Source organism: Artemia franciscana, chromosome 16, assembly GCF_032884065.1.
Source record: "Artemia franciscana chromosome 16, ASM3288406v1, whole genome shotgun sequence".
NCBI classification, from domain to species: Eukaryota; Metazoa; Arthropoda; class Branchiopoda; order Anostraca; family Artemiidae; genus Artemia; species Artemia franciscana.
This window is the reverse complement of record NC_088878.1, coordinates 36,266,114-36,282,486: the sequence shown is the minus strand read 5'-3', so window position 1 is coordinate 36,282,486 and position 16,373 is coordinate 36,266,114. Positions and strand designations below refer to the sequence as shown.

At 35.9% G+C, this 16,373-nt stretch overlaps 1 protein-coding gene across 1 annotated transcript in view; it reads right to left on the bottom strand.

Moving 5' to 3' along the window:
• Nucleotides 1-5,801: 5,801 nt before the first annotated feature.
• LOC136037399 (acetylcholinesterase-like) overlaps nt 5,802-16,373 on the bottom strand; it is an 85,692-nt gene continuing 75,120 nt past the window's right edge. The window contains exon 5 of the mRNA XM_065720144.1: nt 5,802-6,897. The gene's annotated coding sequence lies outside the window, so the exon portion shown is untranslated. The remainder of the gene's footprint in view (nt 6,898-16,373) is intronic.

Below are 16,373 nucleotides of genomic sequence, written 5' to 3'. Positions count from 1 at the left end.
TCACATTCAAACGCTACTTAACCAATCCGTGGTATTAATTCCTGGTTGTTTTCCCCCTAGTGTTCAAACAGAAACTTACAGTATCGAGCTGGCCGCCCCCAAAAGACCGGAAACACTCAAAGTGATTAAGGCCTTGAAGAACAAAAAACCTCCAGGCCAAGATGGTCTCCCCCTGAAATATGCAAATAGTACCCCGATATGACAGCTTAGCAGCTCTATGGTTTCCTAAAGAAAGTATGGAGTACCAACACTTCAACAAAGGATTGGAAGACAACAGTTATTTTCCCTTTTTACAAGAAAGCTGATAAAACTGAGTGTAAAATTTACCGGAGAATGTCTAATTGACATTGTAGTGAAAAGTCTCAAGATTATCCTCCTTAAGCGCTTCAATGGGGGCAAGAGAGAAAAGAATTCGTGAAAATCAAACCGGTTTTGTCCTGGTAGAGGCTACAATGAAAGTACTTTTGCCCTCCACCTCATTTTTCAGCAATTTGAAATGTATAATTTGCCCCTTATTCTGATGTTTCTGGACTTCGTTTCCGCCTTCTATTCGATCACTCGCCAAACACTTTGGAAAATCCTTGAAAATGATGGAATGCCCCTGAAATTTCTTGAACTACTTAAAGCATGCTAAAAGGGTTCTATGAGCTGAGCTTGAGTTTATGGAGAAGAGACTGAAGAAATTTTGGTTGTATTTGGAGTAAAAGAAGTTCGTGTCCTGTCTCCGACTCTGTTTAACTACTGTATTGATTGAGTGCTTAAAAATGTACTGTCTTTTCATCCGGGAATTCTGATTTGACAGAACCTTTCTTTTGTAGACCATAAATATGATGATGGTGTCGCAATCCTCTCGGACCCAGAGAAAGCTCAAACTATGCTCGATGAGATAGTTACTTGAGCAGACCGCATTGGCTTGAAAGTAAGTATAAGGATAATAAAATTTATGCCAAAAAATCACACTGATCCTATTTCGTTAACTCTAAATCAAGCAGAGGTGGCTCTAATGGATCTTCTGACGTCAATATTCACGGTGATAGCAGAAAGCAAAGGTGGTGTTTGCTTCCATTAGAAAACTGTTGTGGAACTGGCGTGAAATTAGTGCTAGAACTATAGTTCGAGTCTACCTGGCTTTGGTTCGAACAATCCTTCTTTTCGAAGGTGAAACTTAGTCAGTCAAACGACTGCAAAAAAATGCACTGAAGGTGTTTGAGCATGCCTGTCTGCATAGCATCCTCAGTTTAAGTGTTAATGATAGTAAATCAAACATGTATATCAGACGAATCTGTGTTATCAGGAGACTCGTTTCCATCACGATCTAGGAGCGTCGACTGAAATGGTCTGCCCATGTCTAACGGAGGCCAACAGAATACTTGCCTCACCGAGTCCGTCTAGCTAACCCGCTTAGCTCATGGAAGAGATGCCAAGGAGGACAGCAGAAAAGCTGGTGGAACTTGCTTAAAAATCAGACCTTGAGCCTATTGGTGGGTTCAAAAGAATTGGTCATAGATGGACAACTCAATGGCTCCATTTGAAAAGCAGCTGTCAGTAGACCGCACTATGTAGTTCAAAGAGGTTTCAAAGATCCTTGATACTGGGCAAGGTGGAAACACCTGATCCTCGCCACAAGAAGTAAGAAGTATAAGTAAGAACGACACTTGTTATGTGACATAAAAACATGCAATCCTATTGCATTGCCTTGGATTTAACGTTGAATAGCGAATGGATGGCCTAAGAGAATCAGCAGTGTCCAATCGATGGGGGGTAATTTTACCTAACAAGACTTCACATTTAATCACTAAACTTTAAGTACATTTCATCATCAGGAAAGCATTACTTAAGGAGGGAGAAACTATAAAAACATCTCTTTTTTCGCACTTGAATACTTTTACTTAGGAAAGAAGCTAAAAGAATCTAAAAACTGGCTTTTGTTTAATCGCTCTGTACCATTTTCGCCCTATTTCCATGTAAAATATAAGAGTAGCAGCTTTTTAAATTATTCTGGGGGATTTCATACGAATACCCTTTACCCATGCGCTATCGACAACTTCACCTCTCTGTAATCGTATTATCCTCATTAGCATGTTTACACTACGTAGTTATTTTTAAGTACGTTTACTGCTTAACATTAAAAGGATTTGTGGGCCCACCCTCCAAAAATGGTGTCCCGATGAATTAGGTTCAATAGGGTGATTTGCCCAGCAAGCTGACCACGTGACAAAATGTGTCAAGTATTGACACATTGGACAACAATAGCATCTTCTATCAAGCTCTTTCCTTTCGCACATGAGTGACAAATATCGATGACCGGAAAATGGACCAATTATATCTGGCTCTTCGGCAGGCTCGTAAGGAATTCATGACCTATGCTGAACAGATTCAATTGACTGAGCCCTCAACTGAATACAAAATCGCCTTTCTATCTTAATGTTCTTCATTTTCAAATTCTCTATCATTCTAAAGTACGCGAATACCAATCCCCAAATGTTTGTTAGTTTGCTCAAAAATATTGATTTCTCTCGGTATCTCTGGAATTTTACCCATTAAATATTTAAAGTCCCGTGCCTCCATTAATTTCAAAGTCGTCCAAGTGTTTCTTAGTAGAATATTGCCCCAGCACCTCGTGTACTGGAAATAAAATGCCATGTTTGCAGCATTGCACTATAGTATCGAAAACTAAAACTTGTTTGCCTTGAAAACCACTAAAATCTAAATTATGTTTTAACATTTTTTCACCCATCCCCTCTTAAGACATTTTCTTAATTTATCCAGATTTAAATAAGATAAAAATCCTTAATCCTCAAAAAAAAAAAATATTTAAATCAAAATTTTAGATATACAAAGCCCCTCCTTTGCCACTCGTTAAAATCCACCAATTGTGTAACCAAAAAATCAACCCAGCCCAAAAAAGCACTCTCAGAAGCATACAAGTTGGAATCAAGGGTTTAACATTCAGTCAAAAACAGCAGAAACAACAAGAGACGACAATCAACACCTAACCCGACTTTTCATTAAAATAAAAACATTTAGAGAGAAAAATGATTTCACACCAGCTCTCCTGAATGTTTCAGGCCACTGGACTCCCAAGATCAAACAAGCTTCTTCCCCCTTTTTTCTAATATAAAATATATCTGTCAGGACTGATAGTCCAGTATAAGAATTAATTTTGTATAAATTAGTTACTACTAACAAATATTACTACTAGATTATCACTAGGGCCTCAGAAAGAGGGGGGGTAGTAGATGTAGTTAAACTTGGACAGAGTTTGAAACTTCTATAAATAAATATCTTCCCTTTGAATACAAATGAAAGTCATCATTAACACAATGAGAAGATTATTGCTTTTGCAAGTAATTTTACTTTTATTGCAAAACAGGCTTCTTTACAAGTTATATCACGCATAAGAATTGGAGGGAACTCCGAACCACACAAAATGCATTTTTCATACTGGAGAAAAAAAAGTAATTCGATTTCATAGGTGTCTTTTGTTAATCTGTGAACAAAAATTATTCCAATTTTTAGAATGTATTTGAACAGAACCAAGGGGTATAATGGGAAAGGGGCTTTCCATACAATAAAAAAGGCAGATGTTCTTACATTTTTAGAGTTCATTATTTCTCTTCGCTATTGCCAAACAAAATTTTGTCTTCGTTTAATGATGAGCGAGTACCATGACATGTTATACAATTAAAAAACAAATCCAGAAGAATTAAAAAAAAAATCCACAAAATAAGTTAAGAAAAGTAAGAGCTTTGTTAAACTAAAAGTGAACAGAAATAAAGTCGAATAATCGTTCAAGCTTCAAAATACCAAAAATAATATCCGGTCATATGGTTTCATCATACCTGCTTCAAATCCCCTCTTCGAACAATATCACGGATCAAACTGCATGAGAAAATGAAGAAAAAGACAAGCAAACAGTGATAACACACTTAATATCATTAAAAAAAAGAAATAAAAGAATACCATGAGCTTGTAAAGCAGGCCCTGGCGGGATGTGCAGAAAAAATTAAAACTTGGTATGACAAATCATCCCGCATGTGCAAATTCACGGAAAGGGAAGCTTCTCGGCACCTCCGGACACCCCACTCACACTCTTTTGACCGCTAATATTTCTCACAAAGGGTATATCTCCTATGCTTCAATTGTTTACGAGAAAATTCATTTCAAGCGACATACCTTGCTAGTCTTTACCATGCTGTTACGTTACCTCTGTTCCTATTATGAGGATTTGAGATTATCAGGATTGAGGATTTGAGTATTGAGGATTTTCACTAAAACTGATCAAGCAACAAATCTGTTCCATCTTTCATTTCACCTAATATCTATTCCACATACCAGCATGGACACGCAACAAAGAAATAATTAACAGATACAGTATACATAACCGGTCAAAAACTTGCAGTTTGAAAATCGTGCAGAAAAATAAAACAAAAAGAAAAGTTCTTATTTGAACTGGCTTGTCAATCTTTTTATTTGACTCATTTTAGGCTACAATTTACGCTCTTTTCATTATTTAGCTGTTTTCATTGTTCTCACTGTAAACGTTCTTTTTGTTTTTTCTTATTTTGTCTTCTTTGCTTCTAATTATGCTTCATCTTTTTCTGTTTGTTGTAAACAAGTTCTCAATTTAATAAAGACATACGAAGATAACACTTTAGATAGTCAATTTTCAGATACTTCTTGACTGTATAGCCGAATAAAGTACCAAGAACCGAGAAAATAAAACTGTTTGAAAATTGAGAAAATTAAATAAAATTAATAATAAATATGAAAAAAGATTACCATAAATAAAATGGAAATAGATGGGGCTTTACAATCTCTTTTGGTGAAGATTTATATTTTAAAAATAGGAATACTCGGAAATTCAATTCTAATGAAAAAGACCTTAATATGTAGTTTTTCGTAGTAGTGAGTGCCAATCTTAAAAAGCAACGGAGGTGAATAGTAAGCCAAAAGTAAGCTAAAAATGGCAAGAATAAACCTAAATAGACAATTCTTTAAATTCTTCCCTATTCTTTAAAGCTTTAAAGCCCTATCATTGGGAATCAACAGATTGTTGGTGCTTGAATTTTTGTGAACAAAAAGCGTAGTCAAACCTAAAAAAATTTTTTTGATTGATTTTCACGGTTCAATATGACAACAAGGAAGAAAATGCGAGGAAAATTTTATTATTCTCTAAAAGTTTCCAAAATTATTTTTTAAACATTTAAAAAATAATATTTCTTAAACATTTTTAAAAAATCTCAATTATTTTCTAAATATTTTCTATAAATTTTTTAAGAAATATGGTTCCCTAACTCTAAAATAAATTCATTATTTTCAAACAACCAAACGAAATAATCTTAACGAATCGTAGTTTTCATCCATGAAGAAACCTAATATGGGTACAGGGAACAAAAAATGTTTTATTCTGATTTCTGTGGTATTTAAAGTTATTCAAGTCTGAAATATTGTTTAAATCCCTGTTTTCAGCCCTTTGAACCTCAACCCGTTCTTCTGCTTGGTTGATTCCTTTTTTTTATCTTTTTTTCGTAGATTTTAAATTTTCAATAGAAATTACATCTTAAAACAGGAAGATATTAAATATCTAGACGCATGCATTCTAGAACGTACATATTTATGTTTTTTGTTCTAGAAGAAACATTATACCAACATATGTACGTTTTGGTCAGTGGTGGCTAAAAAGATCTTTCCCAAAAGTTGTTCACCCATTTTTCGCTTAATGGGCGGAAAATCTCTTGAAATGAAACCCTGACAATGATCCTGCTTGAACGTTAATGAAACAGGCCAGGAAAAACTAATGAAAAGGAATAAATTGAATATATTTCAAAAATCAAACTATTTTACAGTTAACACTTGCTTTTAATATTTTGCAACAACAAATTGGTAGTAAAAACAGTTAACTTTGAGAAATACATGACTGTGCTGGTACATTAGCTCGCGTGTTCAGGTGAGAAATGAATGATATAAGAATGAAATGAAGGTAAATATTCTACCAAATTAAGCGAAAAATTTCCCAATTTCTACCCAAAGCACAAGTATTCTTGTTTGAAAAAAGTTTCCTCAATTTTGCTTTGAAATATTCATTTAGTTTTACCAATAATAAGCTGAAGTTTATCATTATTTACCATTTATTTACCTTCATACATTAATCAAAACAATCAAATGTGATAAATAATAATACACTTAACTGAAATTATCACGTAGGAATGTAAATGTCACAAAATGCTACACTACATTTGTAACGTTACAGTAGAGAGAAACCCAGAGAGTTCATAGGTCAGAAACGATGCTACAAAAAACGTTTGTTTATATTAATAGCTTATAGTTTCATATAAAAGAACCAATCCAGCTTTCCTTTTTTATGACTCAAAATTGATGCAACTAGAGTGTATCAAATAGATGCAACAACTTGTGAAAGACTGGGCTATGCGACGTCCCTTTCTTAGAAACGCTTAAGGAATAATAGGATTGTTTAACTAAGTTTGGTCGACTTGAGTCACAAAAATAAACCATTGAAATTAAACCATACTTTTCATCAAGAAAACACAGGATAGAATCTCTCTTTTTCTCTTTGATGTAGCGTGACAATGTAACAACGTCACAATACAACATTACATTCGCAACGTGACATTGGAGGACTCATCAGCAAAGTTAGTTCAAATATCATACTTTCAAAACTTCGGAATAAATAGCACATAAAGTATAGTTGATTAAGGCGAAAGCATGGTTGTGCCGTTATGTCCTTATGTTAAAACCTCTTTTTGTAAAGAAGCAGCAGATGCATAGTAGACAGCTTCACAAAGAGTAGACAGTAGACAGCCTGTACAAAAGATTCACAGTTCCGCTTGAGCAGTAGAGAGTGTACTGTCGTATGTCAAACGTCTTCATCAAGTTCTGCAACAGAAAATTATAGCAACAGAAAGTTACATTTACTGATATCGTTATGGACAGGGTTGTCGCCCTAGTGATGTATCGAAATCTAAATTTCCGCTAATGGATTTGTTTTGACTAGTGATTCCTTGAACAGCTTTAGTAAATTCTTTTTTTTTTACAAGAGACTTTTTTTTTAGAAATAATGATTAGGAAGGAAAATCAAACAGAAAAACGTTTCTGTGAAAATCATCTCCTGTGTCCATAGGAAAGACGTTTAGTACTTTTTCTAAAACTATTGATAGTTGAAAAACATGCACGTTTTCTGCTATTTTCGAGAAGAATACAAGAATATTAAAGTCCAATGGACGCAAGTGCCCAGATGGGTTTTCCTTTTATAGGGCTTACGCAAGACTTATTTTGGTCCAAGAGCCCTTGTATTCCAACGAGAATGGGATTTGACTTCTCCATGACACACGTACTGTTTTTTATTTGGTCTATCGTGCACAGGTGACTGTTGCTGAACCTACAAAAGACTTGTTTGATTCCAATGAGCAGTATAGGCATTTACAAAAAGCAATTTAACCCACGCAATTTGTATGTATATTAAGGAAGTCATGAGATGAGGGTGAGTTCCCCCCATTCATTATTACGTATGTATTCAAAATGTTTGCTGATGTTTTTACTTTCTCTTTCTCTTTCTCTCTCTCTCTCTCCCCCCCCCCCCCTCTCTCTCTCTCTCCCTCTCTCTCTTTCTCTACAGCCACATCTCTCTACATCTCTCCTTCTGTGACTTTTTTTAAATTTAATTTTAATTTAATTTTAATTTTAATTTAATTTTTTAAATTTAATTTTAAATTTGCCCTTTGTTTAAATAATTACCTAACCATATGATACAGCTGATTCGCTGATTAGGCGCTTTTACAACAAGTGACTGTCTTTGTTTTCTTTTCCCATTCTTTTGTTTCAACCAGAATTGTTGAACTTTTTTCAAAAAATTGCAATACCAAATTAGAATCGCTCTGTTTCTTTTCTCATACCAAAGTGGAATTGCTTTGTTTATTTTCTAATTTGTTGGTTTCAACCAGTGTTGTTCGACTGTTTTCCGAAAAGATGGCATACTAAAACGGAATTACTTTGTTTCTTGATAAAACGTAGCTGGGTAGACCTCAAGTGTGTGATGGTACAATGAGTCGTCAGTAATAGTAGCAGTGTTAACAAATAATAAGGTTTTTGAATATTGCATATCAAATTCTCCAATAAGAGTTCCACTGTAGACAAAAATCTCTATAATTTCTAGCCATCAGGTTTGTAGCAATAGTTTTTGGCCATTCACTCGTGCAAAATTTTAAGGATTTTTCAAATATTCTCTTTTCAACATAAAATGTTGCAAATTTGACCTCAGGTGGCTTTACGGTGCAATGACTTGCTAGTTCTACTACTTCTACTACTACTACTACTACTACTACTAATAATAATAATAACTCACTGCAGCACCAAGCCGCCTGAGGCCAACACAGATACGCACGCTCCTCCTCCAACCTAATCTATTCAAGGCCTCCCACTTTGCACCCTCCCAGGAAGGTCCCATTTCGTTTAAATCTTTATTTATGACATCCTCCCAACCCAGACAAGGATAACCTGCTTTCCGTGTAGCCCCAGACGGTTGGCCAAAAAAGACAATCTTCGGCAATATGTCATCCTTCATCCGCAGAACGTGGCGTAGCCATCTCAACCTTTCTTTCATTATAGTCCTAGAAAGCGGGATTGAACCACATTTTTCGTACAACCTACTGTTTAAAATACGGTCAGTCAGCCGGGTACCCAGAACAATCCGTAGCTGTAGTTTTGTGTTGTTCACCCACTTTTTTGCTTTTCTAAGTTTAATCAATCTAAGTGATCTTGATGGTACACTGAGTATTAGCAGAAGTACTAGCAGATAATATGGATTTTGAATGTTACATATGAAATTCACCAATAAGAGTTCTATTGCAGGCAAAAACCTCTTACAATGCTAGCTATCAAGCTTTTGTACTAACACTTTTTTTTGCAAGGCACTCATACTATACTTTTAACATCTCAGAAATTTTCTTGACAAAACGTAGCAGTTTTGACCTCAGGCGTCTTGATGGTGTGGCGACTCGCCACTAGTTTTTGTAATTTCGTTTTTTTCTACAAACCATCCATACAATACCTTAAACGTTTTAGATATTTTCATGATATAGCGTAGCCGTGTCGACCTCAAATGGCTTGATGGTAGTATATGATATAGTAGCATAAGCAGATAATAGGTTACTTTAATGTTGCACATCAGATTCACCCAATAAAAATTCCACTGTAGGCAAAAATCTGTTACACTGCTAGCTATCAGGTTTGTAGTAGCAGTATTTTCAAGTTTTTTTGTTTTTTTGTTTTTTTGCAAGGCACTCCTACAACACTAAAGATTTTCAAATAATTGCTTGATAAAGACGTTGCAGTTTCGAGCTCAGGTGGTCTTATGGTGTAATCACTTACTAGTACTAGCTGTATTGTATTGTCCCATTAGAGACCATAGTGATAAAAAACCCACCCACTCTCCTACTGAAGGATCCTGTCTGCCGTAAGAAAGAATTTGATAAGACAGGGTGTGCAAATATTCGTTATGTTAAAGCAATTAAGGTTAGTGTTATGGTATCCGTACCATGTCAAGATGCATCGAAGCTCAGTTGCGATCTAAAGGTTAATTTTTCTGAAAGTATAATAACTTCCAAGCCTCGGCGATTTTTTGGAATTATCAGGAGTGTGGACATTGATTTTGATGTTAGTGCCTACGCATTGGACTTTCCAGGTATAATGGAGTTTAACCGGCTAGGAAAATCGCAAACTGCAAGAGTTATTTTTCAAACAGAAGAATACCTGCATTTTTACATCAAACATGGCATCAAATTCGGTTATGAGCTTTTCCCAGTGGAACGTGATCGTATTCAGCCTAGGCGTTGTTTTAAATGTCAAAGTTTTAACTATGTTCAAAATCAGTGTAAATCTGAATGTTTCAAATGTGCCCGATGTAGCGGTAATCACATTTTGACTAAAGACTCCCCATGTCAAGCGCCAGTTTAATGCGCCAGTTGTGGCTTGAATGATCGTCCAGTTTACAGCTTTAGGTGTCCGATTTTAAAGAAATTTTGTAAATGAATGTATTACTTTGTATTTCGTCCTTTAATTCAAATGGTGTGTTAGGGAAATCACTTCATAGTTCTTTGAATGAAAAATCATCGTTATTATGTCTTCAGGAACACCACCTCCTTGATCGTTCGTTGAATCTGCTTTCTAGTCTGTCTACTGAGCATGACATTTTTGCTGTTCCCGCTACACCGACTGGTGGACGTCCCTCCGGTGGTTTAGCTACTATTTTACCCAAGTCTCTTAATGTAGCTATTCTAGCAATTGATACACATTTTTTAGCTTGTAGTTTTTCAAACGTAGTTTTAATTAATTGTTATTTTCCGACTGATTACCTTGATTCGTTTACTCAATGCTGTTTTAATCTTAGTCGTTTTGTCTCTAGTTTACAGTCAACTTTGCGTACTTATATTTTAGGCGATTTTAACTGTGATCCAAATATAGCAAATGAAAGGGATACAATTTTATTTTCTTGTCTTCCTAATTTTTTTGTTTTACCGAAGTCCCAGGATTTTACTTATATTCATTGGAGTGGTAGTACAGCTAATATTGATCATGTTTTTTCTTCTAACCCAAGTGATCCTTTGCCTGTGGTTACTGTAATCGAAGATTTCCCCGTTAGTGACCACATGCTGCTTCAGTTCCTTTTACCCCCTTTGGCTTCTCGTCCTTCCCCAGTTCGTTTTTCTGGTAACAAGCTTCCTAAATTTTTGATCGGGTTGATTGGAATCCAAATTTTAGACCGCTTTACCAAGAAAGAGTTGGGACTTTAATTGACAAAGTTTATATCCCTTATAGTTTGGATTCAATGGATAGTAATCCCTCTTTGACTATTAATTGTCTTTATTTTGAATTAATCCATTGCTTAAAGTATGGTACTGCGGCAGTTTTTCCTACTAATAGGATAAGATTGGGCGCGCAGAAACCTTTTTGGAGCCTCAATCCTTTTTTGGTAAATTCTAATAAGACGGCTAAACAAGCGTATTGGGAATGGTGGGCCCTCGGTAAGCCAAGAGACTCACATCCAGTTTTTTTGCTAATGAAAAAGAGAAAGGCTGAATTCCAAGCGGAGCTCCGTCGTCATAATAACCTGGTCATAGAAGAAGCTTCTTCAAACATTGATAACGACAAGGACAAGAATCTCCTTTGGAATATTCTCCGAGGCAATAGGCGGATTAACATGCCTGATACGATTTCCACACCATCGCTAAAAGAGTGGGAAAATTATTTTTCTAAGTTGTCGACTTCGTACGATTCTAACAGTGTTGTGTTGCAATTAGATGAAAGGTTGAAGAATTTTTCAACTGATTACAGGATTTCTGAGGATATTTTACGTGGAACAATCAAAACGTTAAAGGCGCAGTCGGCTAAGGATCATGATGGCTTATTTGCTAATCACCTCAAACTTGCTCCTTCTTCTTTTCTTATTACTCTACTGGCATTTTTCAACCTTTTACTTACTACTGGTTTAGTACCATCGTCATTCTATATTGGCATAGTTACGCCATTCCTAAGAGCGGGAAAAAAGACTTGTCATCTTGTAGTTCCTGGAGGCCAATTACTAGGGGTTCTATGATTGGGAAGGTGTTTGAGTTACGTGTGAAGGATCTTCTTGAAATTCTTGACACTGGTTCTAATCAAGTTGGTTTCAAGAGAGGTTTGGGATGTGACCATGCCCATGCATCTTTCAGCAAAGTTATTGAAGAAGCGAGAATCTCTGGTCAACCGCTATACGCCCTCTTGATTGATATCAAAGGGACCTTTGATAACATTTCTCATGCATCCGCTCTGCTCACTTTAATCCATGCTGGATTGCCCCTAGCTGTCATACGAGTCCTTCGCTTTTGGTATTCTGGTTTAAAGATCCGTATCTGTCCGAGTTCGTCTTCATCTCAGTCCAAATTAATTCAAGTGGGCAGAGGAATTAGACAAGGAGGAATTATTTCTCCCTATATATTCAATTCTTGTTTAGCTACTGCCCTTAATTCTCTTTCCTGCTCGTTTGTTTCATTATCTCGAAATCTGTCTTACATTGCATATGCTGATGACATTATCCTTCTAAGCCGGTCCAAGTCTAGTCTTGTTTCTAATTTTAATATTTTAATTAATTGTTTAAAAGGTTTAGGCCTTTCTATCAGTTTTGAAAAATGTCAATTTTTTGTTGTAAATTGTTTAGAGGATAATTTCAGGGCGACTCTCGATTGCGGCAATGGTGTTATTTTTAAGTCGTTGCCAATAGTCACTTATTTGGGATTACCTTATGCTGCTTCGAAAAGAGATTTCAAACCAGTCCTGGTTCAACATGTTCAGATGAAACTACGCAAGGCATTTGGTCTTTTAAGTCGTTGTCGGGGTCTTTACCGTCGGGACGTCATGGGTCGCATGTATAGCGCTGTTGTTCTGCCTCACGTATTGTTCCCGTCCCTCCTCTTCCGAAATTTCAGACCTTTTGATCTTTCGCCCATTAAAGTTTCTTATTTTAAATTTTGTAAATTTTTACTTGGTTTCCCCCTTTCTTTTAGTAACACTGAGATTGTTCTAAAGCTCAATGTGAAGGATCCTGTAGTCTGTATCAAGAAAAAATATAAAACATTTGAATATAGGGCGAAAATTAACCTTTTAGGCCACAATTTATTTCCGTTTTTTAGTAACAGTTCTGGCTCTTCATGATTTATAGGCTAATCTATTTAGAAAGTGTTTTTGTATTTTTTTTTTTTTTTTAAGTGTTGGATCAATATTTGATAGGTTTTGATTGTAACTGTTATCATTTGTTTTTTCTTTATATTATATTGTAGCGTACTCATCATTTTTTGAGGGAAATAAAGAAAATAAATAAAATAAATAAATAAAAAATAAGGTCCCTGCGTCGGCCCTGCAGTGCATTCCTGCAGCACGATTCGATCTCTGGGTCCCGTATTATCAAGCTAAGGTCAAACCCACTGCGCCACCACAGGACACTAGCTGTATTGTCGTGTTGTTCATTCGCTTTTTTAAGCTTTTCCAAGTTAACTCAACCAAAGTGGTCTTGAAGATGCAGTCAGTATTAGTATTAGCAGATAGAATGATACATATAAAATTTACCAATACGAGTTCCATTGTAGGCAAAACCTATTACAATGCTAACCATCAAGCTTTTATGCTAATAATATGTTCATGTTCTTTTTGTTTGTTTTTTTGTTTTTTTTTTCAAGGCACTCATACAATACTTTTAACATTTCATATATTATCTTGAAAAAAAACTTTGCAGTTTGGACCTCAAGTACCTTGATGGTGCAATGACTTGAAACATGTAGTTGTATTTTTGTTTTTTTGTTTTTTCCATAAACCATCCACATAATGCGTTAAAAATTTTAGATATCTTCAAGATATAACGCATCAGCTTCGACCTCGGATGACTTTACGGAGAAAAGTCATTATTAGTAGTAATAGCAGATAGTACGTTTTTGAATGTTGCAGATCAAATTAACCAATAAGAGTTCCATTATAGGCAAAGATATGTTCCATTACTAGCTATCAGATTTGTAGGAATAGTATTTTTCAAGTTTTTTTTGCAAAACTTTTTGCAAGTAGTACTACTACTACTACTTCTAACAACTTATCGGAGGACCAAGCAACCTGTGGCTAGCACAGCTACGCAGAATCAGACGACCTATTTTCGGTTTAGCCCAAGACGGTTCAACGAATAGGAAAATCTTTGGCAATCTATCATACTTCATCCGCAGAACATGCTCTGGCCATCTCAACCTTTCTTTCATCATAGACTTAGAAATAGGGATTTAACCACACTTTCCATACTGCCTACTGTTTTAAATACGGTCAGTCAGTCCAGTACCCAGAACAGTCCGTTGGAGATTTCTTTCGAAAAATTTAGCAAATATGTATCTGCTTTTCGAATGCTTCAGGGCCGGTAGCTTCCAAAATTCTAATGTTGGTTTGCACACTTTTCTTCCTATTCTAATTAACTTTTTTTAACTGTGAAAAAACACCCTGAGTCTTGGCTATTCTACTTTTAACATCTTCACTGCTCCTACTGTCTTTACTGAAAATACTACTAAAGTAAGTGAAGCTGTCCACCTGATCAATCATCTCGTTGCTCAACATCACCTTTTCAGCTTCACTTATTCGAAACATAGTGACTTAGTCTTCTTAACATTGTTTTCAAACCTATTCTAGCACCGTGAACTCGCAAAACCAATAAAATTTCATTAATTTTGCTCAAACTATCATCTAGGATGCTTAAACCATCAGTATAATCTAAGTCCAAGAGAAATTCCCCCCCCCTGTTTAATTCCGCGAAGTCCTATTGCATTTGCTATGATTCTTAAGACAAAATCTATTAAAATGATCCACATAAAGGGCAATGAGCCACAACCCAGTTTAACTCCTGAATTAAGACGAAACTAGCTGCCAACCTCATTTCCTACGTCAAAGGCAGCAATGTTATTTTCGTACATAGTATTAATCACTTTAATGTATTTTTCTGGTGTACCACACAAGGATAAAACCATTGCCAAAGCCCTTCTATCAATAGGATCGAACGCTTGCTCCTAATCAGTAATACTGAGGACCAAAGGTGCTTAATAACTTATATACTTTCAATTGTTAACTTAAGAATGAAAGTTTGGTCGAGACATCCTCTACATTTTATAAAACTGTACTGATCTTCTCTTAAAGTTTGTTCAACGGTATCTCTCAGTCTACATTAAGTGGATAACCAATTGTTTTGAGAGTCAACGACACTTGTTTTTCAAGGGGCTTACGCAAGCCTTTGTTTGTGCGTAGGGTTTTACGCTTCAATACACAAATGTCTCATAGATACAAGCATCCAGGCTGGTTTTCCCATTACAGGGCTTGCGCAAGATTGAGAACTTGGAACAAGAGAACTTTGTTTGAGAAACTCAAACAAGAGAACTTGTTTGATTCCAGTTAAGAGTACAAGTATTTACAAAAAATGATTTAAACCGCGTATTTTTTTGTATATAAAGGAAGTCATGAGATGAGGTTAAGCCCCCTCCCCCTTTCATTATGACATTCGTAGGTATAAATCATAAAATAAATGTTATTGCGATTCGAACCTAGTCCTAAGGCATTTTGTTATAGGTACTGGTAAAACATGGTACGAATGAATTGTTAAATCGATTAGTTCGGCAAGGCACTGGCACTAATTTGTTCTTTTTTTCTGGTATCAAACAGTTCGTGGTAACGAACTGTAGTAAGGAGCGACCCCGGTCAATAGTAAACGAAACTCTAAAAAACGGAATTTCGATGCTAAGAGATATATAAAAAGGATCGGATTTTTATGCTGATTTTAAATATATAAGTTTCATCAAATTTAGTCTTTGTCATCAAAAGTTACGAGCCTGAGAAAATTTGCCTTATTTTGGAAAATAGGGGGAAACACCCCCTAAAAGTCATAGGATCTTAACGAAAATCACACCATCGCGTTCAGCGTATCAGAGAACCCTACAGAAAAAATTTCAAGGTCCAGTCTACAAAAATGTGGGATTTCGTGTTTTTTGCCAGAAGACAAATCACGGGTGCGTGTTTATCTGTTTGTTTGTTTGTTTTTTTTTCCCAGTGGTTATCGTATCGACCAAGTGGTCCTAGAGTGTTGCAAGAGGGCTAATTCTAACGGAAATGAAAAGTTCTAGTGCCCTTTTTAAGTGACCAAAAAATTGGAGGGCACCTAGGCCCCCTCCCGTGCTCATTTTTTTCCCAAAGTCAACAGATCAAAATTTTGAGATAGCCATTTTGTTTCACATAGTCGAAAACCATACTAACTATGTCTTTGGGGATGACTTACCCCCCACAGTCCCTGGGGAAGGGGCTGCAAGTTACAAACTTTGACCAATGATTACATAAAGTAATGGTTATAGGGAAGTGTACCGACGTTTTCAGGGGGGGATTTTTTTGGTTTGAGTGTGGGGTTCAGTGGAGGGGGCTATATGGGAGGATCTTTCCTTGGAGGAACATTTCATGGGGGAAGAAAAATTCAATAAAAATGGCGCAGGATTTTCGAGCATTACTATTAAAAAAAACAATGAAAATATAAACATGAAAAAGCTTTTTTCAGTTGAAAGTAAGGAGAAGCATTAAAACTTAAAACGATCAGGGATAATTACGCATATGAGGGGTTCTAAAAATACTTTAGCATAAAGAGCGAGGTATTTAGGAGGAGATAAATACTTCGCTCTTTATGCTAAATTGTTTTTAGTAATTTCAACCATTTATTCTACGGCCTATCTGATTCAGGTGTCATTCTTAAAGAACTGGGACAAAACTTAAGATTTAGTGTGATGAGCGAGGTATTAACGAGGGGACAAACCCCCTCATATATA